Here is a 27,973-nt window from a genome sequence, read left to right as displayed (position 1 = left end):
CCATGAGGCTGGGAGTTCAATCCCAGCAGCCGGCTCAAGGTTGACTCAGCCTTCCATCCTTCCGAGGTCGGTAAAATGAGTACCCAGCTTGCTGGGGGGTAAACGGTATATATATATATATATCAAGAACCCCCGTCAATGGTGTCCCACTTTACCAATGTTAAAATCTGGTCACCTTACTATTGACACATAGTCAATAGTAGAGAGCGAATGCTGGCAGAAGCTCATGGGAATTGTAGTCCATAGACATCTGGAGGGCCGCAGTTTGACTATCCCTGCTCTAAGAGGTGGGTGTGATCATGTTTGGAATGTAACCAAATGAACCTATGACCCAGGGATGCAAAGTGGTCCAGGCACCACAGTGCCCACCAAAACCTTTCCCGATGCCCGCCAAGTGTTTTAGAACGTCTCCAGGGTGCGATGAAGCTTTTTTACAGCAGGGCTCCTGATTGTCCACTGGAAACCTGATTGGCTTTGCAGATTGTTTTGAAGTAGTTTTGGCAGCAGCTTCTCTCCGCTACTGAAGGTAAGCTGTATGGAAGAAAATATTTATAAATGCCACACTCATTTTATAATGCATTCTATTAAACAGAGCTTCTGCCTGAAATGTTGAAGAGGTACGATTAGAGTTATGCATAACTTCACTACCCAACATTTTGTGGTTGTCTCTGCCAGCTGCAGCAGCAGCCATTTTGTGGTTTTACCCACTGTCTGGTGACTACAGCAGAGTTGCCAACTTCCAGGTGGTAGCTGGATAATCTGCTATTACCACTCATCTCCAGGTGGCAGAGACCAGTTGACCTCGAGAAAATGCTCATTTTGGAAAGTGAATCATATGCTATTATATATATACAGGACAGTCCCTCCTGTCCCTAAATCATGCCATCCTCTGGCTCCACCCCTAAAATCCCAAGATATATCACAATCCAGAGCTTGCAGCTCTAGCCTACATGCTCAAAATATTTGCAGACCCCTGCAATAGACCCTCACCCATTTGCACCCATTTGCCACTATGAGTGGCAAAGTCAACAAATGCACACCCCGTTTTCTGTGGAGGCCTGTCACCTTTAGCATGCCCTCCCCTTGAGCCTTGCCTGGCGCCTCCTTTACTTTCTTTTAGGCACCAAGCTAAGACACTCCTTTTTTTCCAGTCTCTTAATTATGGGTTTTACATTATCAGCCTTTTCATAGTCTGCTTCGGTTTTATGGATAGTTTTTATGCTGCTTGTGTTTCATGGTTTGCGTTTTAATACTGTGGGTTTTTAAGTGTACATGGCCTTAAGCAGGACTCTGAAAAAGCATCATAGAAATATTCTAAATGGATAAATGCAGTGTAAAGTGGTTTACCAGTCAAACAGCTTCCTCCCCCCCCCCCCCCCCCGAATCCTCGAGATTCTAGGTCGGCATGAATGCCAAGTATTTTGTATTACAGATCCCTATCTCTCCCACACAAAACTCTATCTGCTGGACCTCTTTCAGCCTGTGTTGTTAATAAAGGCATTGGGTCAGACCCAGCAGCAATTGCAGTAACAAAACGAGGGTAATTATGAGGCGAGAAGAACACCTCCTCCTCTCCCCGACTTCCGCAAATACCTGCCCACAAACCCCTCCTTCGACTGCAGTGAGCAGCCTCCTGTACACAGGGTCAGACCTCTATCATATTGCAGAGCTTGCATCCCACATATAGGTGTAAGGGACCACCAGGGTCATCTAGTCCAGCCTCCTGCCTTTCTTTCTATACCCCCTGAAGAGCACTCCACTCCACAAGTTCCAACCAGCTGGTGATCCCTGGCCTCAGCCAGGGCCAGGACATTCTCTATCCTGGCCCCTACCTGGTGGAATGAGCTTCCAGACCAGATCCAGGCCCTGACAGAGCTGGCACAGTTCTGCAGGGCATGCAAGACGGAGCTCTTCTGCCAGGCTTATTGTTGGGGCCAATGAAATGCCTAACATCTACTGCTGCCCCCCCCCAAAGGTGCCCCCTGACTATAGTCATCCCCTGAAGATCTGATCACATCCCAACCCGGGACTGCTGGTGCTGATGCTCTGTTGACACTAACTTAGATTGCCACTCCAATTTATTTTATGGTGCTTTTAATATGATGTACACCACCCTGAGCCAGCCTGCTGGGAGGGCGGTATAAAAATCTAATAAATAGATATATAAATGATGCAGGAAACTCATAACTACCTGCTCATCCAGAGTGACCCCCATTTCATGGCCAGGTGTTCCATCTTGGAAGGAGATCTGGGTAGCTGGGTCAGCTATTCTAATGTGTAGCAAAGCAGGGCAGCATCACTAGCCAAGGGAAAGATCGTTCTGAAAACAAGACAGAACCTGCCTTTTTCTAATACCCCCACTTACCACAGAAGTGGCAAATGTGGTTAGTTAAAAGAGATGGGGAGAGAGCCATCTGCTATTTACCAGGTCCTGCTTGGATAGAAGCAACTGCCCCATGCTCCAAGCATTTGTCTCCAGCAGCAGCTAGTCGGGTGGTTCTGGGAACTGTGCAAGCAGGATATGAAGGTAGTGGTCTCTCTTTTGTTCCAGGCTTCTGGTCCTGGGTGGCACATGAACCCTGCATGAAACTGTCATGATGAAGAGCCATCGATAGACCCAGGGCCATATCCACTTTGCGGGAGCTTTTTCATCTAAACTTGGAGTAAGTTTAACATCACCTGAAATATTCTTTTAACAGATCAAGTGACTTGAGGAGCAGAATGGCAGACAGGACCACATCTGGATCTTTGTCCCATCTTCTGGCTTGGATGCCTACTTGGAGGAGCTGGTATCTGACTGTGATTCCCGGGTGTGCATGGGCCCAAATTTCGATCAGGATTGTGATGCACAGGGATAGGAGACTTAAACTTCTCCACCACCCTCACCACTTTCCTGACCAGGGACCTGTCTTTTGCCACATTGCGGAACCATGCCTGTACTGATGACGACAAGTAAATTAAGCACTAGTGGTGCAAACAGAGGCTTCCGGGGACCATTCCAGGTCTGGAAAATGGTATGCGGAGAGGCTTAAGCCTGATTTCCCTGTGCAGTACAGTCTCAGTCCTTATTGGATTTCCCTGTACTTGGGACTTGAATTCTGAGCCCAGAACACCTGGTGTCCATCTGGTCAGAAGCCCTCATGGAGGACATTAGGATGTTGTAACATGTGGATCGGCCCTTTAGTGAAAAAAGCTGCCTACTGCTGGCCCTAGAGAGAATCTAATGACCATTACCGCTTTCCGTAGCAATTAATTTTCTTGAGGCGTGAAGAAGCACTTCCTCTGTTTGCTCAGGAATCTGCTGCCCCCCAACCTCTTTAAAGGTAAAGGTATCCCCTGTGCAAGCACCGGGTCATGTCCGACCCTTGGGGTGATGCCCTCTAGCGTTTTCATGGCAGACTCAATACGGGGTGGTTTGCCAGTGACTTCCCCAGTCATTACCGTTTACCCCCCAGCAAGCTGGGTACTCATTTTACCGACCTCGGAAGGATGGAAGGCTGAGTCAACCTTGAGCCGGCTGCTGGGATCGAACTCCCAGCCTCATGGGCAGAGCTTTCAGACTGCATGTCTGCTGCCTTACCACTCCTGCATCACAAGAGGCTCATATACCAACCTCTTTAGATGATCCTTCATTTCTGATATTATAGGTTTCTTCCTCCACTCCCTCTGATTCGGCAAGAAGCCCTCCGGTTGTTTGAGAGGGCTCTACACTCGCTTGGCTCTTGTTCTGTGCCACACTCACCAATTTCGCATCACCCAGAGGAAGAAAGAGAGGTGCACTTCTGAACTCTTGTATATTTTGGATCATGCCACTGACTCAAACATCGTTCTTTGTCCTCAAGGAACCCAGCCCAACCACATACCACTCAGCTCCGTCAGGAGATGAGGGGAGATGATGTTTTAATAGTATGGAAAAGAGGGTGTGCATGTGGTGAGGAATCTAGTGGGATTTCTAAGGGCAGGGCTCAGTTCAGAATCAGAGCTTTGACTCTCGAAAAATCCAAGCAGCACCCCTATTCCCCGTGATCAGTTTGGGGCCTTGGTTCTTTGAAATCAGCAGGAGCTCTGCAAGATCAAGCAAGAGAACTTCTGACTGGATTGTACCTTATTGGTCAGATCTGTCTCTCCCATGGCATTGCCCTTGGTGTCTGTTTTCGGGAGAGGAAGAGAAGGGGATGGTAAGCCACTCTGAGGCTCCTCCAGGTAGTGAAAAATGGGGTATAAAAACCAGCTCTTCTTCTTCAGCCCTTTTTGTGGCTGCCTCAGCTTGCCTCGTGAGAGGCCCTCTGACAAGGGATGCAGAGTTGTTGTAGTGGCCACTTGTGCCTGTAAACTGGCTCAGACAAAAACCCTTTCCTCAGGTGTGCATATCAGTGTTGCCCTTCAGCAGTATTTGAGAAGGTGTACCTTCTGTATGATTACATTTCTGCCTCAATACGCCTTCTTGATCAACATTGGCCCTGGACCTGATTTGACTTCTTCTACCCCTTCATGCCCCAAGACGATGTGTCTTTCTGCACATTGCTGCAATGCAGGAAAGGTCTTGACTCACCCCTAGGAGATTGCCTCAGTTTTACAAACATTGCACCATGTGCTTTGTCAGGAGTGTGTTTTTGTTTTTGACTCTCAGGCAGCCTGACTCATTGGTATTTCGCCTGAGGAAACCCCAAGTGAGAGAGAGAGAGAGAGAGGACAGGCAGCCGACTTGGCCTTGGAACCACAGGGCAGAGGGTCTTATTTTCAGCTCTCTTCCTCATTCCATCTTCCCGCCTGTGTCCTAAGCTCACCCTCCTCTCCCAGTGTGAACCCTCAGCCATACAGAAAGTCTCCACTTTGCCTTCTCTAAAGGTGCATATCTATCACCAGAATCTTTTCTTCTAGTGGCCCTGGCGGTAACGTGCAATGGACCTTAGTTTGGAAGATGGTGTCAAAATCCTCAAGCTTCATCTGTCCAATCCAGCGATCCCCAGCCCCAGTCCATGGTAGCTCTAGAGGGGGTCCACAGCCTTTTCCATTCCTGCCTTCATAGACTCAGCCACAAGCTAGGGAACTGGCTACTTCCCCTGTCCCTCTCCTGAGCATGAGTGAGGTCTCTTGTGGTTTCTGCACCTGGGAGGGGGCAGAGCCTGCACACCTACTCCCGCCTTAAACTTCCTCCTGTCTCTCCATCCCTCAGCCCACCTTCAGCCTGCCTGTTAACATGGGTGGCGATGTCACTTCCGTTGACATATTACAAGCAGTATAATTCTCATTAGGCGTTCCTGTCTCCGTGCAGTCTTCCTGTTCTCTTTGGTCCACAGACCCCTCCCCCTGTCCCATCCGCTGCTCTCTTCTCCCCTCACCCTGCTGCTCCGCCAGTCCCTGACAGTCCATGCCAGCCCAATCTTCCCGGACACTATCTCTCCTTCCCCAGCACATTGTACACCAAGCGCTGCCTCCACAGTGGAGTTGGGGAGAAAGAGAGCAGTGGAGAGGATGGGGATCTGCAGACTGAAGGGAATGGGAAGGCTGCATGGAGGCAGGAACACCTAACGAGAATTATGTTGTTTGCAATGCTGGGGGCAGAGAGCAGGGCTGTCACTTCATTTGGCAGGGAATGGAGGGAAGAGGACCAGAGCAGGGGCGGGATATAGGCTAAAACGCATTTCGCCCTCCAGACCTTCTTCCCACTGTTTGTAGGCGGCTTGTTTGCTGGGGGATCGTACTTTTCCAGGTGGTGAATCCACTTTTTGGGATTCCCTGTCGCAGCTTAAAATGGCAGATATAGCGAGCCAGCCTCTGGAGGTCATCTGGGGGGGGGGGGGTGGAATACGCCACCTACCTTCGGCATTTGGCACACTACATTCCCCGTGTGCAGAAAGGCAATAGGTGTGATTCCCCACTTCTCCATATGCAGCCAGCTGGGTGGCCCTGGACCATTCGCAGTTCTCTCAGCTCCACAGGGAGTCTGTGGTGGGGAGAGGAAGGGTAGGTGATTGTAATCCACTCTGAGACTCTGGGTAGTAAAAAGCTGGGTAGGAAAAAAAGCAGTTCTTTCTCCTCTTCCAAAGATCTCTGATTGGCTAGAATAGGGAATATTTGTCAATCCAGGCATAGGAATCATAGTCCATCGTGTGTATTTTTTTTTTATTCCATTGAAAGTTTAAGCAGAAACAGGTAGAGATGTTTGCGAGTACAGTATGTGTGTGTGTGTGTGTGCGTATGGCGGTGGTCCTTTGAGTGGGGGAAAATGTCTGGAGGGGAAAGAGTTACAAGTTCCCCTTCCTAATTCCCTGCCCCAGCTGGCAGAGTCCCATGGAGCTGTTTTGCATGAGGGAAAAATGTCCCTGGATCCTCAATGTGGGAGAGCAGGCTGAATCTCTACAGAGAAGTCACCCTAATGCCTTTAGGCAATTCGAGTCAATAAGTCTTCTCCGATTTCCATTGCAGGTTAACCTAAGTGCACAGCAGCAGTAGTCTTTGCAGAGCAATGGTGACCCCCCCCCCCTACACACACACCCTTTCACGAGGTGGACCCTGTGAAGCCTACAGCCGCCGATGCTCTGACGCTGCAGCCTCTAATCTAGGGGCCTGGGAGGAGGCCAGGCCAGCAGGAAAGAGGCAGGATCCTGACTGTGGTAAGCCAGGCCTACAAGTTTGTCCAGGCAGGGCATAAACTCATTCCCCACTAGGCGTGCCAGTTCTGGTGCCCCACCCATTGGTAATGGTGTCTTAAATCTTTTTGTTAAACAAAGCCGGTGGTTCTTTGGAATGGGATTTGTCTGAGCCTCTTTTGTCTGCTGTCTCAGGTTTCAAGCACGGGATTTATTTTGGGCTGAAAGCTGGCCAGTTGGAATACTTCTGCCTCTCGAGACAACAGCCATCACGTGGGCAGGCGGTGGCTCTGCCAAAATCCACTCACAATGGGCAGAGCACAATGCAGCGGCCGGGAAGAAGTTGCCACGTCAGTTGTTTTGAGTTTCCTCTTTCCTTGGCACGTACGTCGACTTTCATTTTGTCAGCAAGAGCACAAAGGTTTCTTTTCTCCCCCCCCCTCTCTTAAAAAGTAATATTGCCATTGCTCCTGGGGCAGAGGAGCCCCTGACTGTGACAGGTCCACAGATGGCCCACTTCCCCGTGGACAAGGTGATGGGCATCAACGTTTTCACCATTTGGCTTTCAGAAGACGGAGTGGGAGTTGGGCTGGGATTAAAATTCCCCAGGGGAGCGGCGGGTGGAGAGACTGCTCAGGGCTGGCTGGGGAACTGGGAGGGGGTCCCAGAAGAAGCCTCTGGGGAAGACCTAGAGCAGAGGGCCTGCAAATGTGGCTGCGTTTGGAAGCAGAAATGTTTAAATTACACGAAACTTGGAAGGGTGGGTAGAATAACCAGTAGGTGAAAGGAATCACAGGCAAAGTTTCTTACGGGACTAAAGAGCTTCTTGGAGACGCTTCACAGAACTGGATGCTTCAAAAGGGGAGAATTTACACCAACAAAACGGTGGGAGTGGAAAGGGTTAAGACATTCTCCCCTAACCAAGCTTTGCCAACCTCCAGGTGAAGCCTGGAGATCTCATGGAATCACAATAAATTCTGTGGCTCTGTATCCTGCTAAGGCTCCTTCCCAAACCCCAACTCAACCCAGAGCTGGTAACCCTATCCTAATTCTGTCATCCTGACCCAATTCTGACCACTTGGCAGCTGCTGTTACAAGGATATTAAGACAACAGAAGAGCTGATTATCGATCCCCAACATGTCATGCATTTGTGAGCCCCCGTTCGCATAGGAGAAGTGGATTCACCATTGCAGCATTGTGAGCTGGGGGGCAGGGTAGGGGCAGGGGGGTGGACGGGCGGACAGTAGGGTTCCTAACTGTGGTCTGGGAAATTCCTGGAAACTGAGGGGCAATCCCTAGGAAGGGACTTCACTTGCTGCATTCCACAGAGTCCACTTCCCATTTTCTTCAGGGGAACTGATCTCTGTCGTCTGGAGACGAGTTCTAATTCCTGAGGAACTCTGGCCCTCAGCTTTTGATAGGTAACCTTAGGGGGCAGCAATCCTAGCAGTGATGGCTGAAAATTGAATGGGGCAGGTTGGAAGGTTGGTCTGACTTGGGGTTCCCCTTTCCTGCTCAGGAGATATCCCCTTTCAACATCTCCTTTCTTCTTTTGGCCCACTTCTAGTAAGTGTTTCAAAACCTCCAGAGGCTCCTTTCTTTAAAAGGCTGGCTTGTGCAAAACACACACTAGGGCAAAAAACAGATGTGATAATCACAGACCATCATCCATCTGAAGTAGGTAGTCAGCCCATCTTAACAGCTCCTATTCAAATGGGTCAGTACAGAGGAAGGGAGGAGGGATTTAACTCTTCAACCTCCATTTGGTCTTGCTACACACTGCTATTAGCACCTTGGAAGTGGTCCTCCAGATGTCCAATTCCCATGAGCCCCTGCCAGCAAATGCAGGCTGACTACCCCTGCTTTAAAGAACCGTCTTTCCCTCTTTAAAATAGCAGTACAAATCCAAGGATCTCAGTTTTGCTAAGTGGGAATGAGCTGCGGTTCATGGTTAAATCCTGCCTCTATTTCCTGCCTAGCCCCAATCATGCCTGTGCATGTACACAATTTACCTTTTGTCAGACGTTGTCAGGTCTATTTGTCCCTCAGACAATGTACCCTCCAGGGCAGAGACTGCTCTGGAAATCCCAACAGATTAATCAGCCACATGGAGAGTCTGGCTTATTCTCAATTTTGTAATCTGTATATAGACATGTGCTCTGCTATGTTAAATGCTGGGTCGGTCCTTGGCCTTTACCCCTATCCCACTTCAGATGGGCTTGTCAGCATTACTATTTTTCAAGGAAGCATATGAGAACAGACACATATTTGGTTCTATGTTCATCCCTCATCCTAGGATTATGAATATACATTGAAACTTGTTTCTTAAAGGTACACAACTGCTTCAAGGACTGGAATTCTTTTGGCGATGTCACGGGTACTAGCCAATCAGTGATTCGTGCAGCCACCTTTGCCTGGAGAGATAAGGGCATGTTCATCCATTTGTATTGAACACAGGGGGGCACACCACTCTATAATCTCTCTTAATCCTGTTACTTTTAAAAACACCCCAAAATCACTATGTTGTGCTTACAAACTGAAAAAACAGGGAGGAGGGGGGGATTGCATCTTTCAGTCCATGCTTATAGCAGCTGGATCACTTTGTAGCACACGCAAGGGACTTGTGCTTCCAGGGCGAGTAGAATGGGAGCCAGGGGCAAGCAAGACCTGAACTAATCTAGAGCAACAAAACATCTGCAGAGTTGGAGTAAGATCCACCCCCAGGTCTGTTCCCAGCTGTGGTCCTGCCTTCTTTCAACATATCCTTTCTTCTCTTGGTCCACCTCTGGTAAGCATTTTGAAATCCCCCGAGGAGAAAGACCTAGGCAAGATCTGTAGGACTTTCCCCTGAAACAGATTCATTCTGACCCACCTCTGAGAATTTATTTATTTATTTTTACTTACTTACTTACTATCATTGCCCTTCTAGACTGGCCTTTCCCAGAGGCTCAGGGCAGATTCCACATTTTAAAAACGTACAGATTTAAAATTTAAACATTTTAAACTGATTTCACCAGTGCCACATCCTTAACAAGATAAAGGGAGGTGTGGGGGGTGGAGACAAAATGGCAAGATATAATCCCCAAGATGTAGGTTTGATTAGGTAAACTTGAAGGACAGCAAAATTGTCAGATGTTGTTCCAGGGCCTCAGCCATAGGTCTGACGGGACAGCTGTTTCACTTGCCCTGTGGAACTGTTTTAAGGCCTCACAGAGTCTAGATCTCACCAGGCACAGTATTCTACCAGGCTGGGGTGAGGGGTGTAAAAGCCCTGGCCCTGCTGAGGTCAATTTAATGTTTGGATGGCCAACTAGAGATTTGCTAGTTGACACTGCCGCCCCCCCCCCCCCAAATCTGGGATAACAATAGAGGCAGCCTGGGACATTTGGGTACTGAGATAGAAAATCCAAATGGCTCCACCCCAGCCATAAAACTAAAATAATTGACAGTTGGCTGCACGTAACTTTATCCCTGTATCTGCAGCCTGAAAAGCAGGTGGTCTCACAATGCCTAACTATGGTGCGAGTTTATTGTATTACAACAATTATTTGCAGCTGTGTCGGCTTGTCCACACAGGACAAGGAGAGTCCTATAGGGCAGGGGTAGTCAACCTGTGGTCCTCCATGGACTACAATTCCCATGAGCCCCTGCCAGCATTTGCTTGGAATTGTAATCCATGGACATCTGGAGGACCACAGGTTGACTACCCCTGCTATAGGGGAGGGACTATGGCTCAGCATGCAGGGGTTCCAGGTTCAATCCCAGCCAGGCCTGTACACAGGATCTTTAAAGTGTATGTGTGTGTGTGTTATGATACATTCCAGAACCTTCGTGAAACTCTTGGCTGGCTCTTTCTCACTTTTGCTTTAATTTTAAAACTCCCCCTTTCTCTTATTTTTCGATCTCGTATCTCTTTTTCTCTTTATTTTTCTATCTCGTACCATTGTTAGTAGGTTTTCATTATTCAATGAGTAGTTTTTCGTATTCTTTCTTTTATTTAATCTTGGGGCGGGGCATTAACCCCTCAACCCTCTCCCCCGCCTTTATGCACAGCCTTGATCCCAACATCTGAAGTTAAATGAATCAGATAGGAGGTGATTTGAAAGGCCTCATAGAATCATAGACTCATAGAATAATAGAGTTGGAAGGGATCTCATGGGTCATTTAGTCCAACCCCCTGCACTATGCAGGACACTCACAACCGTACATCTACTGTAACCTTCACAGAATCAGCCTCTCCGTCAGATGGCTATCCATCCTCTGCTTTAAAGTTTCCAAAGATGGAAAACCCACCACCTCCCGAGGAAGCCTATTCCACTGAAAAACCGCTCTGACTGTCAGGAACTTCTTCCAGATGTTGAGACAGAATGAGTCAGGCTGCCTGAGAGTCAAAATTTCTTTTGAATTGATTTCATCCCATTGGATCTGGTCTGTCCCTCTGGGGCCTCATTGTGAGACTCGGCACACTGCTGCCAGTCTGAATAAGCAACACCATTCTTCATGGACCAGTGGTATGACTGGGGGCCATTCCGTACTCGTTCAAAATTGCACAGTGGTTGCAAATTGAAATTGCTACTGATTTGCTGTTATGCACAACGTCGTTGACAATCTGCAACACTCCTGAAACCGATCCGCAAAAAGCACTTCATTGTAGCACTTTCAGGGAAATCCCAAAAAGTGGATTCACCCTCTGGAAAGCGCTACACTCTTGCAACCAATCTGCAACACTAGCGGGAAAGTGTGCATTACCATTGTTGCGGTTTCTGCAAAGTCCCTCCCCCTGGCTCTCTCCTCTGATCTTCCGGCAAAGCGATCGCCATTTTTTTTTCTCAGAGCGAGCGGAGATCAACACACCGGCGAGCCTTCGTTTACCCAGTGAGGCTTCCCCGGCTGCAGTTCCTCCTCAGAGCTGTTTTAAGTCACCAAGCACCAAGCACCACACAGCCCTGTTTGCTGGTTTATTTTCCCTTTATTTTTCACTCTATTTTCATGCCCGTGCGGGGGGGGGGTATTTTTTTTTCACTCAGGGGGAGCATGGCAATGATGAAATGGCAGCTCAAACACCACCTGCTAGCTAGATGGGTCTCTCCATTGCAACGAATCAACGCAGATTCGTTGCAACGTGTTTGTGTGTTTTTTTAAACCCTTCCTTAAAGGGAAAGGGGCTTTTTGGGAGCATGATAACAGCCGCCCATTGGCTGCTTGATGGCCAGGGGCGGGACAAAGCTCGGCAATATCGCTTCCTGGCTAGCGATTTTTGCCGAGACCGGAAACCTGTGGGGAAACGATAGAAACGCAACTGGATTCCACTACAAAGGCAGGTATGCATAACAACGAATTCCACTATTTAAAATGGCGTTTTTTCCTTCCGCAACCAATTTGCTACATAGATCCTGGTGCGGAATGGCCCTCAGTATCAGGCAACAGTAGTACCATATCCAACCACTCTGGGGTGTAGCCCTGCAGGGGGATGCTGAGGGCACCCTGTATTTGTGTGAGGTTGCCAAGGCTTTCAGAATGCAAATGCATCCACTTCCCCATTGAGCAAGTTCCTGGTATGGCATCTCCTCTGCAGCAGAAACTGACCAAGCTCACACAAAGGTTCTGTGTAATGAAGACACAAGAATCCCAGTTATCAGCTGACTTCAGAGAAATGCCTAATAAGCCAATTGGAGGTAAAACTTCAAGGGAATTCCCAAAGAACAGGCCAGCTGTCTTCTGACCACAGAACAGCTAAAGCTTAGATGGGCTCAGAATGAACCAGATTTAATTCACATCTCTGTCTGTTGCCTTTGGTGCCACCCTTGGAGAAAACATGGGCATAATGCTTAAACCATAATTCCAATGGAAACAGCACACTTGACAATCTTGCATATGTACATACTAGGACTTGGAGTGCTTTCGAGAATGCTGTCTGTATATTTTAAACTGTACATTTATGGACGTGGCCATCTTTCGTCTTTAAAGAAAAATTCAATACACAGTTGTGACACTTCTCCGAGCAACTGTTAGAGAAGGAGCTTTAGATTCAATTACAGGCCAACAAGATTTGGTGGGGGAATATCTTCAGTGTACACTGGAAATCTTTTTGGTCTCTTGCAGTTCTACTGCAGACAGACATGGCTCCCCTCAGAAAATATCTTCATGAAAGGGGGAACGTTGTCAAAAAGCCATTCACAGCTGGCTTTTAAAAAATGCAAACTGGGCAGGGCTGCACACTTGTAGAATCAGTTTGTCCGAGGAGAGGAGAGGGTATAATTACTTGGGCCACACTTGCATAGGAATCCCCTCCTTCCAAACGTGGACATCTGTGTGCAGTCTTACTAGCTCCAGAATTCACTTTACTCTTCCATTTGCTGTGAGAACGGCATGTTCTCTGCACCATGCCCAGCTTGTCTTCATTGTTTCCTGTTTGCTGTGACAAATATTGTCCTTTGCCATCTCGAGCACGGCATTATGTAAAGGAAGCTGGCAACCTGCAGCCGTCTGTCATCGTGTCTAAAAATAATCTGCCTACAGAATAGAAAACCAAGAGCTGATCCATGATGCCCAATCAGTCTAGCAAAGCCAAGGTTCTGGGTGGCTGACAGGCAAACGCGCATGAAATTGCAGGAATGTGCACTTTTCCAGGTCATCTGCTAAATCAAGACCCATCACCACCCACTGGTGTACATGTTTGGCAAAAGAGGGCCTTGTTCCTTTTGGTGGTGGCCCCAGTTTTGTGAAATATTTTGCCACAACATGCTGGATAAACCCCCGGCTTTCAGAAAACTTTGTAAAGGAAAAGACAGCTCTGGGGAGCAATTAACAGTGTGGTCCTACACAAAGCGACACCTATCTAAGTGTATTAAGACCAGTAGGTTTCCAAAGGTGTAACTTTGTTTTGGATTGCATGATAAATAGGTTCTCTGGGGAAGGCACTGGCAAACCACCCCATACTGAGTCTGCCAAGAAAATGCTAGAGGGTGTCACCCCAAGGGTCAGACATGACCCGGTGCTTGCACCGGGGATACCTTTACCTTTCTTATAAACAGGTTCTAATTGGCCATCCCAAGTTCTAATTGGCCATCTCAAGGCTGATCAGTTGTACAGTTTTATGGCTTTCTTGCTGTCTTTGAGGGATATATTTTCAAAGGTGATGCAGATTTGGGGAGGCAAGATGCAACAGGAGAAAGCTTCTAAGTTCTTCAGTACAGGGAGGAGTTTGCCATTCCCAGGTGCTGTTCTGCAGAATCTCGAAGGAAGCTCCATGTGACTTTTGGGCAGATGACAGCTTTAAGAGAGAGTGAGTGGTGGCATGGAAGAGGGGTCATTGCCTATGAATTATGCACTCATTTCCTCTTGTCTCAAGTCAAATGCATGCATTTGAAGCACTACTAAAACCTGTTCAACTAGAGGTGATCACTGTACTGAGAAACAAATGAGGATATACACCGTGAATTATGGTTTCTTCATCATAATAGTTTCAACTCCCTGGTAAAACTAGTTGTGGAAGAACTGGGTCAATTGTCAGGCAATACCACCTGCCATGTTTCTACAATGTATTGTCTCTTTGCAGCTTTCCAGTAACAAGTTGTTACTGCAGAGCAAATCCAATGATTGTAATGGAGCTACTTTTGTTTGGGAGAAGAACCTACCTGGCAGGGGTGGGTTTAGGGCTGCCAGGCATCTGCCAGCAACCCTGAGCAAAATTGAGGAGTCAGGACTGGTGGGTCAACATTGCACTGATGTACCAGACCAGACTTTTCCAACCTTTTGACCATGGAGGAGCCCCTGAAATAATTTTTCAGGCTTTGAGGAGCCCGGGAAGTGATGTCAGGTGGCCATGTCTCCCTGCCATGCCTCCGGAAGTAAAATGAGGAGGGGTGGGACCCAATGAAAGACCAAACAAGGAACAAGCAATAAGGCACTGGGACTCCAATATGGTGCAACACATTATTCCACTGTAGTAAACAGACATCCAGGGAGTGGAAGTGACATCATCACCTGTGTCAACATCATAACCCATGTTAGCTCATGTATGCTGCTCAGCTGTGCTTGTACAAAAACAATCACCATTAGAAGCAATTCAATCCAAAATTCTGAGAACAGTATTCAGAGTACCTCAATACATATGGAATGCCTCTGATGGTTTACTTCTGGTTTTGCCACCCTCAGCACCAAAGGGCTATGAATCAGGAGGCCTCACATCCCTAGCCAGATTGGCCTAATCATCCGCCCCTCTCAACTGGGACCACGTGGCCCCAATCAAGGGGCAGCGATGCAGCTCAGGTATGATTTGCTGTCACAGCAAGCAAGCAGCCCTTGCCCTGTACCTTACAGTAAGGGCCCTGCCCAGCAACAGCTCATGTAGCCGGCAGAAGAGCTGCCCAGATATCTGTCCCCTTCTTCCTGAGTGGGGAGGCTTTGCCCGGATTGTGTTTCCTCTGCCTGCTCCTGTTGCCTTGGATCACTCCTATTACATCAGTCTTCATGGGGGAGTGGGGGGGGGGAGACCTCTCAAGGATTACCCCATTCCCTACTGATGTTTCCTATGCCAGTAAAGGGGGGGGGATCATGGTAGGGACACACCAGCATTGTGCCAGCAAATGACATCACTTCCTGCAAAAAATGGAAGGGCCATCATTACCCCCATTCCTAGCGGACATTTCACAGTTCAGCAGAATGATTTTTTTGGGGGGGGGAGGGGGTTGGTGTTACACTGATATCCAGCATCACTTCTAGCAAAAAAACAGAAGTGGCAACATCATGTTGGGCTGCTGCTGTAAGATTCAACCAAACTTTTATTATTAAACCTTGGGCTGCTGCTGTAAGATTCAACCAAACTTTTATTATTAAACCTTGAATCCTAGAGTGTTGTTCCAACATAATGACATCACTTACAGGTTGTTGGGTTTTTATAAAGCCAAAACTTGGCTTACCAACACAACACTGGCAAACTTGCCCTGCCCCATTCCTCCCAGGCCATTGCCTTCTGTGGCTGGCATCCCTGGACTTCATCCCCAATTAATTGCACACACTCCCGAATGCCATCCCTTCTCTCCTTATGAACCTGTGATGATACTTCAACAACAGGGTTGTCGGCTCCAGCTTGGAACACTTCCGGAGATTTGGGAGGATTGGGGAGGGGAGGGACCTGGGTCCAGTAAGATGCTGCTTTCCAAAGCAGCCATTTCCTCCAGGAGAACTGGTCTCTGTCTTCTGGAGCTCAATTGTAATAGTGGGAGAGATGGTCATCCTAAGGCAATTTCCGTACATCAGTAAAAATAGCATTCCGCCAGCTGAATGACGTAGCATTAAATCATATCGCACCTCCCAGCTCCTCCTCAACTTTTTGCTGCCTTGCCTTTGTCTGCCTTCTTTTCACACTTCTTACCCTCCACATGTTACTGGAAATAGCGGAAGAGAGCAATGCGGCTTATATGTGACTCGCTTCCACCTGTCAATCAATCCAGGCTGCCAATCCCCTTTCTCCATGTTTTAAAGCTCCCATGATGCCTGCTAATTTTGTTTAAAATAATCATACATCTCCGTTGAAATGCCTGTGCATAGAATCATAGATGCATAGTGCTTTTTGAATGCCACCCCTTATGGGATCATAAGTCCTTTGATATTTTTAAAAATTAATCTCGTTCCTGATTTTGGGGGACGTGGGAACTTTAGAGAGGCACACTTTGTTACAACTTTGAAAACAAATTCTTTTATTTCTGGCATTGCCTGCAAGCTTGTCTGCCTATTTGTTGCTCCAGTAAGTTAGCCATTTTTAAAAACAAATTCCCATCCCCGGAAGCAAGGGAAAGGGAGGCAGGTGCCTTTAACGCATTTGAGCCTCCATCACTTCCCTCTGCTGGCTGCTCTCCGGTAGCTCGCACTAGATAGGTTGGGGAGTCCACTTTATGCGATTCCAGAACTCGTGCTTTCCAATGGAGGAGGTAGCCAGCCGGTTACTGCCCAGACGCTGGATGTTGGAGACGTCATATGGAGGGGCCGGAATATAATGACTACATTAAGTAAGCATTTCACTGCAATTAACGGGTATGGAAATGCCCTAATTTAGCACCACTGAGCAAAAACGGAGAGAGGGAGGGACAGCTACAGATCAGACGTTTGAGCAAGAAAGAGAAACCAGGACCCAGCCCAAAGGTTTTTGAACCAGATCCCCAAAGCAGCGAACTCTCCCAGCCTCTAGCGGCCACCAGTTAGAATTCTGGGGAAACTGGTGTGATCTTCAAAGCCCAGCGGGTCCCACTCCAACTATTCTTTGAAAAGGGGAGGAGGAACACTACCTGAGAAGTCAACCAATGAGGCGGCTGATTTCCACACATTTAGCAGGAAAGGAAGTGATTCATAACCCCAGGGTGGTTTTTCACGGAGCAGGCAAGACCAGCGTCCAGCATGCCAGATTATCAGGTTTTGTAGAATAAGTGAGCCATGTTAGTCATTAGTTGCACCAGAGCCCAGAAGCCTCCTGTCTCATCCATTCAGCAAAATGGATACCTCTTCAACTGCTGTGGCTTCCTACAAATCGCCCCAGGAATACAGGTGCTCTGGGGAGTCAAGGCTCAAGGCTTGAACTTCCTAAAAGGCCACATCAGAAGACCAGGCATTTAAAAATAAAACCAGGGTGAGAGGAAGAATGCGGTTTAAATTCTTAGTGTGATTGTGAATGTAACAGAAGCGTACTGTATCCTTTGTGACTAGACCAGGGGTGGGCAAACTGTGGCCCTCCAGATGTCCATGGACTACAATTCCCATGAGCTCCTGCCAGAATTTGCTGGCAGGGGCTCATGGGATTTGTAGTCCATGGACATCTGGAGGGCCACAATTTGCCCACCCCTGGACTAGACATTGGGTTAATTGCTTTCCCCCACCAGGAAGCTGGTGGGTGAGAGCAATTCCCAAGCCCTCTGCGAAGTGCTGTCAAACGGCGGCTGACAGACTGCACCCCTGTCCTGTTTTCAAGGCAATTGCCTGCCTCTGTGCAGGGACCCTGGACCACCTTGGGGATCTCCCATTTAAACACGGGCTTGAGCTGACCCTGCTAAGCTTCAGGGATCTGATGGGATTGGGCCAACCCAAGCCTTTAAAGCCCACTCTCTGTCCAAATACAGCTAACCCATAAAAGGAAGGGAAATAGTGACTCACAACAATGGAGTCTCAAGTTGCCCAAGAGCAGGGCTGCACCTTCTTTCCCCAATATGACAGCAGATGAGAGGGCCAGGGCTTTGCCCACACCTCTCGCATTGCCTATCTGCAGATGAAGTCTGAAGTTTTCCTAGTATTGCAATTTCTCTCCAGATGACCGAGATCAGTTCCCCTGGAGGAAATGTGTGCTTCAGCCAGTGGACCTGAGGGTCGCCCACCCAGCTTGGTGTAGTGGTGAGGAGTGCAGACTTCTAATCTGGCAAGCTGGGTTTGATTCTGTGCTCCTCCACATGCAGCCAGCTGGGTGACCTTGGACTGGCCATAGCACCGATAAAGCAGTTCTTACCGAGCAGTGATATCAGGGCTCTCTCAGCCTCACCTACCCCATAGGCTGTCTGTTGTGGGGAGAGGAAAGGGAAGGCGATCATGAGCCGCTTTGAGACTCCTTCGGGTAGAGAAAAGTGACATATAACAACCAACTTTTCTTCTTCCTCTCCCCAGACTCCACCCTGAGTCTCCAAGAATGGCTTACCCCAGAGTTGGCAACCCTGTGCTCCTCCCTCCCTCTGCCCTATTTGCTGCTCCCCTCTCTGGCATTTGCTTGCCTGCTGTGGAGCACACCTGTAGGTCCAGCTCAGCTCAGGAGAGAAAGGAGCAGGTGAGGGGATAGCGGCTTCCTCACCTCTGGTTGTCCCTAGGAACATTTAAGGCACAGCCGGGATCCCGGGGTTGTCGCCTGAGAGCTGCTGGGCTCATTCTTGCTGGGCTGTTGGGTGGAACCCAACCTCCCCAAGGCCTGGAGCGGGAGCAGGGAGGGGTGCAACTCCCAGCGCCAATCTTGTCCTGGCCGCCTGGGGCCTGCGGCCGTTTCTGCTGCCCGGCTCCCTGCTGACACAACCTGGAAGAGCTGCGCTTGTTTATTCTAGACGTCTGGGCACGAGCCAAAAGGGCCCATTTAAAATTCTGGGCAGGACCCACGTTGAGCTTGTTTATCTGGAGCTGGCAGCTCGCGGTTTGAGAGAGACCTCGGGCACACGCCAGGAACTACGATCGGCAGCAGGCCCACAGGAGGGCACCGCTGAGGCTCTCTGCTCCCTCCTCACTCTAGCTGGGCCGGCCTTTTCTCAGCCTGTGTGGCAAGTTTTTGCCTGCCAAAAGGCCTGTCAGAGTCCTGCCCTCCTTTTTGTGGGCCCTGCGCCTGTGCATTTCCCCACCCCAGGCTCTCAGCAGCGGGGCCAAAGAGGGCCTTTCAGCAGAGGAATCTTGTTATACAGGGGAGAGGAAAACAACACGAACTAATCTTCCCCCTCCTGCATGAGGGGGAGACAGGAACCTTTCTTGGCCGCAGGCCCAGCAATAGCCCAAGGGGGCACCAAGGGGAACAGGCTCCTGCCTCATACAGTTGCCAACCTCCAGTTGGGGCCTGGTGTTCTCCCAGAGTTGCAACTGCTCTTCAAACTATAGAGAACAGCTCCCCTGGAGAACACGGCAGCTCTGGAAGGTAAATAATGTCCTTTCATGTCCCCATTGAGCTTCCTCCCCTTCAAAAGCACTGCCCTTCCCTCCCCAACTCTCCCAAGAATTTCCCAGGCTAGAGTTGGCCCAAGCAGGCTTTTCTTTCTTACGTTTCTACTCCAGCCTGCCTCCCAAGAGCTTGGGCTGCTCCCAACAGTTCTGTGAGGGGAGGCTGTGAACAAATGCCTGGCCCAAGGGAGCCTGGCAGGCAGCGGAGGGATGAACTTGGCTCCCCCCAGTTACAGGTGCCATGCCCGAGGCACCACCCGGCCCCTGCTCTGCTGGACGACTACCTTCCTCCTTGGCCCAGCTGCTGCATCTTTCATAGAAACCATCTGATGTGCAGCCACAAAATTCTGCAGTTGATTTCCCTGCTGCTGGCCGCTCCATAGCAGAGAGGGCCTACGTGCCACGTGTAGCCCCCCCCCCACGACCCCTCTGCATGGTTCTGTGTCCAAGAAAGAGGAGTTCTCTTTAAATACCAGGTGCATTTTAATCCTTTCGCCAAGGAACTTGGGATGGGGCTTGTGGTACATCCTCTGCCATATCCTCAAACCACCCTGGTCACTCCATGCGGCACAGCAGGCACACGATGTTGGGGGGAAGGGGGTTCACAAAAATGTTTTAAAGTCAGAAGGGGAAAAAATGAACTGGGAGGGTCCAACGAATTTTTTCCCCCCTCACATCAGAAAAAAAAAATGTTAGGGCCCATTAGGTTATATCAGAAATAATTTTAAATATTGCTATTATTGTGGGAGGGGCCCACAAAAGTCATATTGCAGCCATGACCCCAGCGGGTTGCCATGGCAGAGTGGGAATTCGACTCCAGGACTGCCAGTTCCTAATTTAGTACTACGGTACTGTTGCCAGCTCTGAATGGGGAAATACCTGGAGATTTTTTTTGGGGGGGGGGGAGGGAGCCAGAGGAGATCAAGGTTTGGAGAGCGGAGGGGGTACGATGCCATAGAGGACCCTTCCAAAGAGACCATCTCCTCCAACCGAATTGATCTCTGTCGATGATAATAGTGGGAGCCCTCCAGCCACCCCCTGGAGGTTGGCAACCCCATCTAACACGTCAACCAGCCTCCTGCTCAGGACCAAAGGAGCGTGCGGAAGGGGGGCCTCGTGCGCTGGGTCCTTATTGGGCGGCGAGTCGCTCCTCCGGGGCCGCCGCCACTTGGCCACCCGCGTGGAACTACCCGGACTCCCGGCCGCGCTGCGACCCGCAGCCCACCGGCGGCACCGTCGCTCCTCATCCCCGACGGCAGGCGGACCGGGCGGCTAGGTCTCTATCGCCACCTGCTGGAGAAAAGCGCGGCCTGCTGCTTTCTGCGCGAAATCGCTTAGGACTGAGCTGTGCGCTGATGGCTACTCAGGGAGCCCTTGTAGGCCTTATGGCTTCGAGCCCCGTGGAAGGCTTCTTCTGTGGGAGAAGAGGCACGATTCTCTTATCGGCGAGGTCTGCAAAATCTCCTCCAGTGGGATGGGGGCTTTCCAAGGGACGAGGAAGTTGGCTTTGCCTCCCGTGAACTGGCCCAGTGGAAGCTGTCTTCAGCCGACAGGACTCCTTCCTTCGCAAAGCATTTCCCTGGTAAAATAGCTTACATCCGTTCTGACTTTGGGGTTCACCTTGCCAAGGCACCAGAATTTGCCTTGGACGCTGCTAGTCCCAGATGCATGGACAAGCTCCAGTTGCTTTCCCCTGCAGCTGCTGGCAAAAGCAATTCAACTCAGGCCAGCACCCATATCCAGGGCATCCCCACGCTGGCTGGCAGGAGTGGGCCAGATGCTCTTGCAGAAGCTGGTCAGCATTGAGAGAGGTGAATGCCTCTCTCTTGGAAGGCTTGCTCAAACTGCTCACAGGAAGCCATGGCCAGGCAGCCCCTTTTGAGTCCCTGTTTTCCTAAGAAATGAAGCTGTTTGAATCAGGGTGGTTGATAGACAGCTGAGCAAATCAGCTCCAGGGGCTTTGGGACTCTGCCCATGCTCGTGATGTCTTTCCAGCTGGATATCGCATCTGGATTTTGCGATGGAGACCAACTGGTGGATGGATATTGCCTGACAGGGAGCAGATCTCCACGAAGCCTCTTATCTCAACTTCTTGACTACTTTGGATACTGCTGAAGAAAGACACTAAACATAATTTCCAAAGCTGTTGAATTCTTTATTGTGCAATTGCAGGAGACAGCAAAAGCAGAATCTTGGGGGGCAGGGGACGGTTACCTCTCACATTTGCAGAACAGAATTTGAGTCCAGCGGCACCTTTTGAACCAACCACATTTTATTCAAGGGATAAGCTTTCCTGCAAGAGCCTCTTGTGGCGCAGAGTGGTAAGGCAGCCGACATGCAGTCTGAAAGCTCTGCCCATGAGGCTGGGAGTTCAATCCCAGCAGCCGGCTCAAGGTTGACTCAGCCTTCCATCCTTCTGAGGTTGGTAAAATGAGTACCCAGCTTGCTGGGGGGGGGGGGGTAAATGGTAATGACTGGGGAAGGCACTGGAAAACCACCCCGTATTGAGTCTGCCATGAAAACGCTAGAGGGCGTCACCCCAAGGGTCAGACATGAACTGGTGCTTGCACAGGGGATACCCTTACCTTAAGCTTTCCTGCACATGCATAGTTCTTCAGAGACATCGCTGTCCGTCTGTCTTCCTGTCTGGGCAATTTGAGGCCACATCTATTGGCTTGTAGCCTCCACACTTCTTTGCAGAGCCATTGCATGAGCTCTTCATTCCGGACAGCAATGCTGCCTTCTATCCAGAGTTACAGAAACGGGTCAGCTCCGACTCCCCTTTATTGCAGAGAAGATGAAACCTGGTGGTGATGTTCACCTACAACCTCGCTGCCAAGGTTGAGTTCAGTGTGTATAATGAGTTCAGTGTGTATAAATGAACCTATGAGTTCAGTGTGTATAAATGTAAAAATTCTCCCCTTCCTCATAATTCTAGAATTTAAGAGCACCCAGCAGCATCGGTGGGCAGTAGATTCAGAGTGGACAAAAGGAAATAATTCTTTACTTAAAGAAGAATTGACTTCCAACTCTATTTTTCTTCAGTGTTCCAGTATATAGACACTGTTATTATCAGTTATTGAAACCACGGTGTAACTATTGCTTACTCAATGTTAGGAATTATGCAGTACTCACCTCCGGGTCCTATGTAAACTGCCTTGAGCCGAAAGAGAGGGTGGTATAGAAATATAATAAACAAAGGGTTGCCTATTAGCATAGATGGTTTTAAAAGAGGATTAGGCAGATTCATGGAGGTTGATCAGCATGCAATGGCTATTAGCTGGGATGACTAAAAGAACCTCCATGTTCAGAAATCTCAGAACGCCAGTGTTCAGGGGAAAGGCAAATGGAGGAGGCCTGAACCTCTGTTCTACACTTGTAAGGGTTGGGGCTGGAATCTCATTTAGCACTCTGTGAAACGAGATGCTAGATTAAATGGACACTAGTCTGATCCATCAAAGTTGCTCTCACATTCTTAACTTTGGCTGTAAACCCTCTCCTCAAAGCTAGAATCTTCCTGAATGAGGGGTTTCTTCTTCACATCTTGGATCCTGGCCTGGTTGTGCAAATGTGAATTCCAGTCCAAACGCACCACCACGGCAATCCAGTGGACTGGGTTCGACTCCTACGTAAACCATTATTACAAACACAGGAACTCTGAAAGATGTTTTTCAAAGATCCAGCACCCCTAATTGTCATGCCATCATTTTTAACCTCCCAAAGCTGGCTACTCCTGCCATCCAGAGGCATCCGTGCACAAATGATCAAAAGTCCTGATAAGTGTGTGATAGTCTTTGCTATGGCTTGCATCCAGATGTGCCCCTTTAACTGCAGCCAGAAGTGGAGGAATCCAGGAGGGAATGTTTCCCCCTCACTTTATTCCCATGCCAAGAAAAGCATCTCCTGCTTACTGGCTGCCTTTTCAGCAGCCCTTAATGGCAGAGGAGAAAGAGAAGTCCAAAAGGCAGCCGACTTATGCCAGGGAGCACGGCTGGCTGCAGTACACCCCTTCTCATTGTTGTGGAGTTTCAACAGGGTAAGAAGGTTGATTTTGCCAATCTGTGAAATGATGCTGAAGTTTTCTATTCCTCTGAGAACAGAGAAGGAAACAAGGATGGCAGTGATGGGGCGGGGGCGGGAGCAGAAGTACTCCAGCCTGTCAGAGCAAAGCTTCTATAGAGAGTGGTGATGGAGGAGGAGGGCTTCCTGCAGCTGTTGCCATGGCAGCCCATTCCTGGTGTCTCATGGGAGGGGAGACACACATGTTCTCTCCAATGTGCTAATAGGGTATTCTTCCCAATTCACCAGCAGGGGGAGCTAAGGCACAACAATTGAGATGCGTTTCTCAAGGCCTGCAGCCACTTCTCTTTCTCGGATTCATGTTTTTAAGGTTAATAAACACCTAATGGAGTTGCCATTCTTATTTAAACTAGCCCTTGGACAACCAGCGCATACTTAGAAATTAAGCAGCCAAAGACTTCCCTATTATTTTATCCTCCATACAAGAAGCAATCTAGATTTCCCCATCTACAAATGTCTGTAGAATTTGCTGCTGTTAAAGACACAGAAGCAGGTTTTTTTTAAAGCTGGTAAAAAGACAGCTGGAGAGTATTAACTGGGAAATTGGTTAAGCGCCATTTCCCTCTCACACCTATATATTAAATGCTGGAAAATTCCTCTCAGAAGTGGAAGTGTTATAATTAACAGTTTAATGACACTGTGCCAGCAAATTTTGATTAGGAATGTGAGAGCAATCCTTTATGTTCCCAATCCTGCAAGGTAGACCATGCATGAAAACAGCCTCTCATGTGCTTAGCCAATGGTTGTGCACATTGTGATGCTTACCTGTCACTGAACCAGTGGATTCATCTTCTGATATGCATTAGGATGCTGTTGAGCATAAGTAGAGGACGATCTGGGCCTGGGGGTATATTTTCTACAAATCCAGATGATTCAGAAATGACTATTCTTCAACATGTCATCTGCAAGTTACACAAAACCTCCCGCTGCATGGCATTTGTTGCAATGGTAGCACAGAGGTTTCCAGATCACACAATGTGGGCCTTTCGTTCCATTCTGCCCTTTGCCTTTCTGGCATTGGCCTTGACGTGCTTCCTCCTTCCAAAGGAGGAAAGGAACAAAGCCAGGCAGCTCCTAGGAATATATGCCAAGTGACAGGTATGTACCGTTCTGAACCACGTGTGGCAAACGGAATTCAGAAGAGGCATAATGGCCCACGATGAACAGGGTTGCTAAGCAAGAAGCTGCCATGAATAATTAAAGCTGTTTAAGTGTAAGGCAGCAGGGAGCAATTCCAGCTTCCTTTTCATCCCATTGCAAGGTTGGTGATGGTGGTTCTTGTTTGGTCATTTCCAATTCATTTCAGGACTGAGCTTCTTCGCTTTTCACAAAGCTGGTCAGCCTAAGATTGCGTACAGCTGAGATTTTCTTATAGATGCTATGAATCACTGTCAGGTTTCTAGCCCTCATGCTTACAGAAGGAAGCTAAAATGCTGGCTGGTGGGTTTTTTTGCTAACGAGGATCCTTGGATTGGCCTAAGCAACTTTTAGGAATATATTTTTAAAATGCCACAGCACCTCTTTTCTACCCAATGCACAGACAGGCCTCATGAATTTGCTGCCAGCAGATGTAGAGGCTGCCCCTAGCTTTGATGGCTACAGCACCTGAAGGCTTCCCAGAGGCATTCAGGTCCTCACTTTGGGAGAATGAAAGAAGTCCTGGGGACTTGCCAAATGCATCATGAGTTTCCAAAACTATAAAGTGTGACCCTCTGAGGTTGTCCCCTAGGAACTTTTAGATGTGGTACCTGGATATCCTGCCCCATTTTAAAAAGCTACTTACAGCAGGGGTAGTCAACCTGTGGTCCTCCAGATGTTCATGGACTACAATTCCCATGAGCCCCTGCCAGCAAACACTGGCAGGGGCTTATGGGAATTGTAGTCAATGGACATCTGAAGGACCACAGGTTGACTACCTTTGCTTTACAGAGCTGTTCCAGTCTAAGCCCATGGAAATCAATTGGCTTAAACTGGAGCAACTTTGCATGGCTAATATGTGGTAAATCTATCTCAAGGGCCTTTTTTAAAAAGATTGCCCCATTAGAAGTTTATGGCGCTTTCTTTTCCGCTGTAGTTTGACCTTCACGCCCACCTCTGGAACACTTCACAGTCCTCCCTAGTTTGCACATCGTTGTGTCCTCCAGAAACTCAGTCACTTCACCCCCAGCTCCAGCTCCAGCTCCCAAAGCTGCTCTCCTTTGCATCTGGGCACCAGGGGAGGGGGGAGAAGGGAAAGATTTTTGAAATATTAAAAGTGACTTTCATGTCACAGGTTGGGGTGAAAACTGCATTGCCCCAGGTTACATCTGGTCTGCTGCCTGGATGTTTGGACCCTGATGATGGGAACTGGAGTCTGTGGGAACTGGAGTCTGAAAAGAAGCATCTCTCCTGCTACCCTTTGCTCTTCTGGCTCTTGCCTCCGTTTCTTCCATGAGACACACCCTGTCACCCAAGGCTAGGCTCCTTGCATCTTAGCATGGGCCTTCTAGGACTGAGGATTTCACCATATGCTTGTCATTGTGACTGCTTGACAGTTATTTGGCTCCCAAACAAACTCTCCAATTCCCCCACATGGAGAAACGGCTTTTCATGGAGAAACGGCTTGCTTAGATGTGTTCCAGAAAGGGAATGGATAGAGATGAGCAATCCACATGTGCCCCATGCACAGTTGCACAGCATTCTTCTGTGTACACGGATTGCTTATTGGGTGATGTTGTGAGTGCCCCTTCCTAGCAAAGGGCCTGCAGGCACCAGTGTTTTGGAAGATGGGAGCTGTATGGATTAATAATCACCACGTCAATTATCTGTGTTTCAAGTTGTCCAGCTTCAGTTGTGACCATCGGTTTCCTTATTAAGACTCTTTGTTGATCTCATGCTCTGAATGTTTATGTGGTTCAAAGGCTGCTGACCCCTGCAGCACAGGGAGTTTACCTTGTGGAACAGGAGATGGAAAGTAGGCCCTCAAAAGCCCCGCCAGCTCTGCTGAGCCCACAATTCACGAGTGAGACTGCCAGATGGACTCTTGTACAGATCCAGCGAACTGGCCGGATCCATTTGTCTTCCGCTGCCGCCTGACAGCCACCAACTCGGTTTGTCCCAAGGCAGGGAGGCCTCTGTGTGCCTCTTCCCTTTCTGCAGAGAAAAGCATGACCTTTAAATCTCCTGTCGATGTTCCCCCACAAGCCCTGACCGAGCAATGAGCAGGTGCAAGCGCCGTGCCTGAGTCAGCAGCACAACCCCCCACCCTCCCACCCTGGCCGCATGAGGTTCCCTTCTTTGAATAACGAAGCATTGATTTCTCAAACAAAGACGCAGAAATGAAATGGAAGGGCAGCTCCACAACAGACAGATGGCCGGGGGGGGGGGGGGGGTGCCTTTGGCAGCAAAAGTCAGAAAGTGAAAGTGAATCCTGTTTTTCATCTGTGCCGTAAAACAGTATTGATTGGGCTGCATAGTAAAAATCCACTTTATAGCCAAAACAAAGCAAAAAAAAAAGGTTCCAAGAGGGCTCTCCTGCAATTAGCTTTCTTTTGTTCTGATCAGTGTTGCTGTAATGGACTCACTCCTCAGGGGTCCCCAGTATCCCCTGCACATGCACGGCTTGCAGAATCCACTTTCTCACACCTGGCAGGAGAAGAATTTGGGTGGGGCTGGTAAAATATGGATGGGCTGGCTGGCACTCCCATGGGGGGGGGGTGGCACACTGACTAGTGAATATGACTTTGCTACACCTGGGGCACCCGCAGCTGCAGCTGCCAGGGGTGTCTGCCACCTGCCTTGTCAGGAGGCCCTGGGTCTTAACTGAATGTGTGCAGAGACTCACTGCCATTGCCCAGTGAAGGAGGGAAAGCACCCTGTCCATGCTCAGAGGCACTCTTCCATGTTACTGAGTGTTCTTTTTAAGAAGCCATGTGGATAAAGAAGAAATGCTCCAAGCATTTAGCATCCTCGAGTTTTCAGTCGTGCCATCTTGGGAACTTCCCGAGATCTGGCCGGTCACCATGAGGAACGGGATGTCTGGCTATGTAGATGTTTGGTCTGATTCGGAAGGGACCTTCTTTCTGTGAGTCCGAAGTGTGAGTCCAGGAACAAGTTTTTGGGTGCTTTTGTGTGACAAGCGCTGTATCAGAAGAGGTGAGCTTGCACACCTTGCTTGCACAGACCTTGAATAAAACTCGGTGGGTCTTAAAGGTACCCCTGCACTCAGCTAGGTGCGCTTGCTGTATAATGATGTGAACACCTCCCTTATGTATCTCTTAAGCTTTCCCCGGGATTGCTCAAACAATGGCTGTGATCCAGGCCACGGGGCAAGAATCCAGGGTGGAGCAAATGGGGCATAATCTGGAGGTTGCAGCTTGGGGATACCAACTGCCCTTGCCTAAAAAGGAAAGGAAAGGAAAGAAGAAGCTGGCTTTCCCAGGGAAGTTGTCCTGGGTCACAAATCCAAATGCTTGCCTTGAAAACGGCTAATCATTGGGGTAGGTGGCTCCATCCCTCCTGCCTCTCCAGATATTATCAAGAATGCATCCCTCCCCCCCCCCCCCCCCCATGGTTATGCCTCTCCAGCAGCACACCGGTCGGAGCTGTCCCCGTCCCCAATTGCTGATACAGCCATTCTCGGGAGGGCGGG

At 49.0% G+C, this 27,973-nt stretch overlaps 2 long non-coding RNA genes across 2 annotated transcripts; one reads left to right on the top strand and one right to left on the bottom strand.

The window, feature by feature from the left end:
• The first annotated feature begins 370 nt into the window (after positions 1-370).
• On the top strand, positions 371-7,647 carry LOC143821483 (uncharacterized). Its single transcript, XR_013225813.1, has 3 exons — positions 371-526; positions 2,552-2,663; positions 6,789-7,647. It is a non-coding gene; the product is annotated as an uncharacterized LOC143821483 (long non-coding RNA).
• On the bottom strand, positions 454-18,595 carry LOC143821484 (uncharacterized). Its single transcript, XR_013225814.1, has 3 exons — positions 18,422-18,595; positions 5,822-5,947; positions 454-531 (listed from the first exon to the last, which is right to left on the bottom strand). It is a non-coding gene; the product is annotated as an uncharacterized LOC143821484 (long non-coding RNA).
• Between the last annotated feature and the right edge of the window lie 9,378 nt (positions 18,596-27,973).

The sequence above is a fragment of the Paroedura picta genome, chromosome 12, assembly GCF_049243985.1.
Source record: "Paroedura picta isolate Pp20150507F chromosome 12, Ppicta_v3.0, whole genome shotgun sequence".
Classification (NCBI taxonomy): domain Eukaryota; kingdom Metazoa; phylum Chordata; class Lepidosauria; order Squamata; family Gekkonidae; genus Paroedura; species Paroedura picta.
The sequence above is the reverse complement of the archived record's forward strand: the minus strand, read 5'-3'. Positions and strand labels throughout refer to the sequence as shown.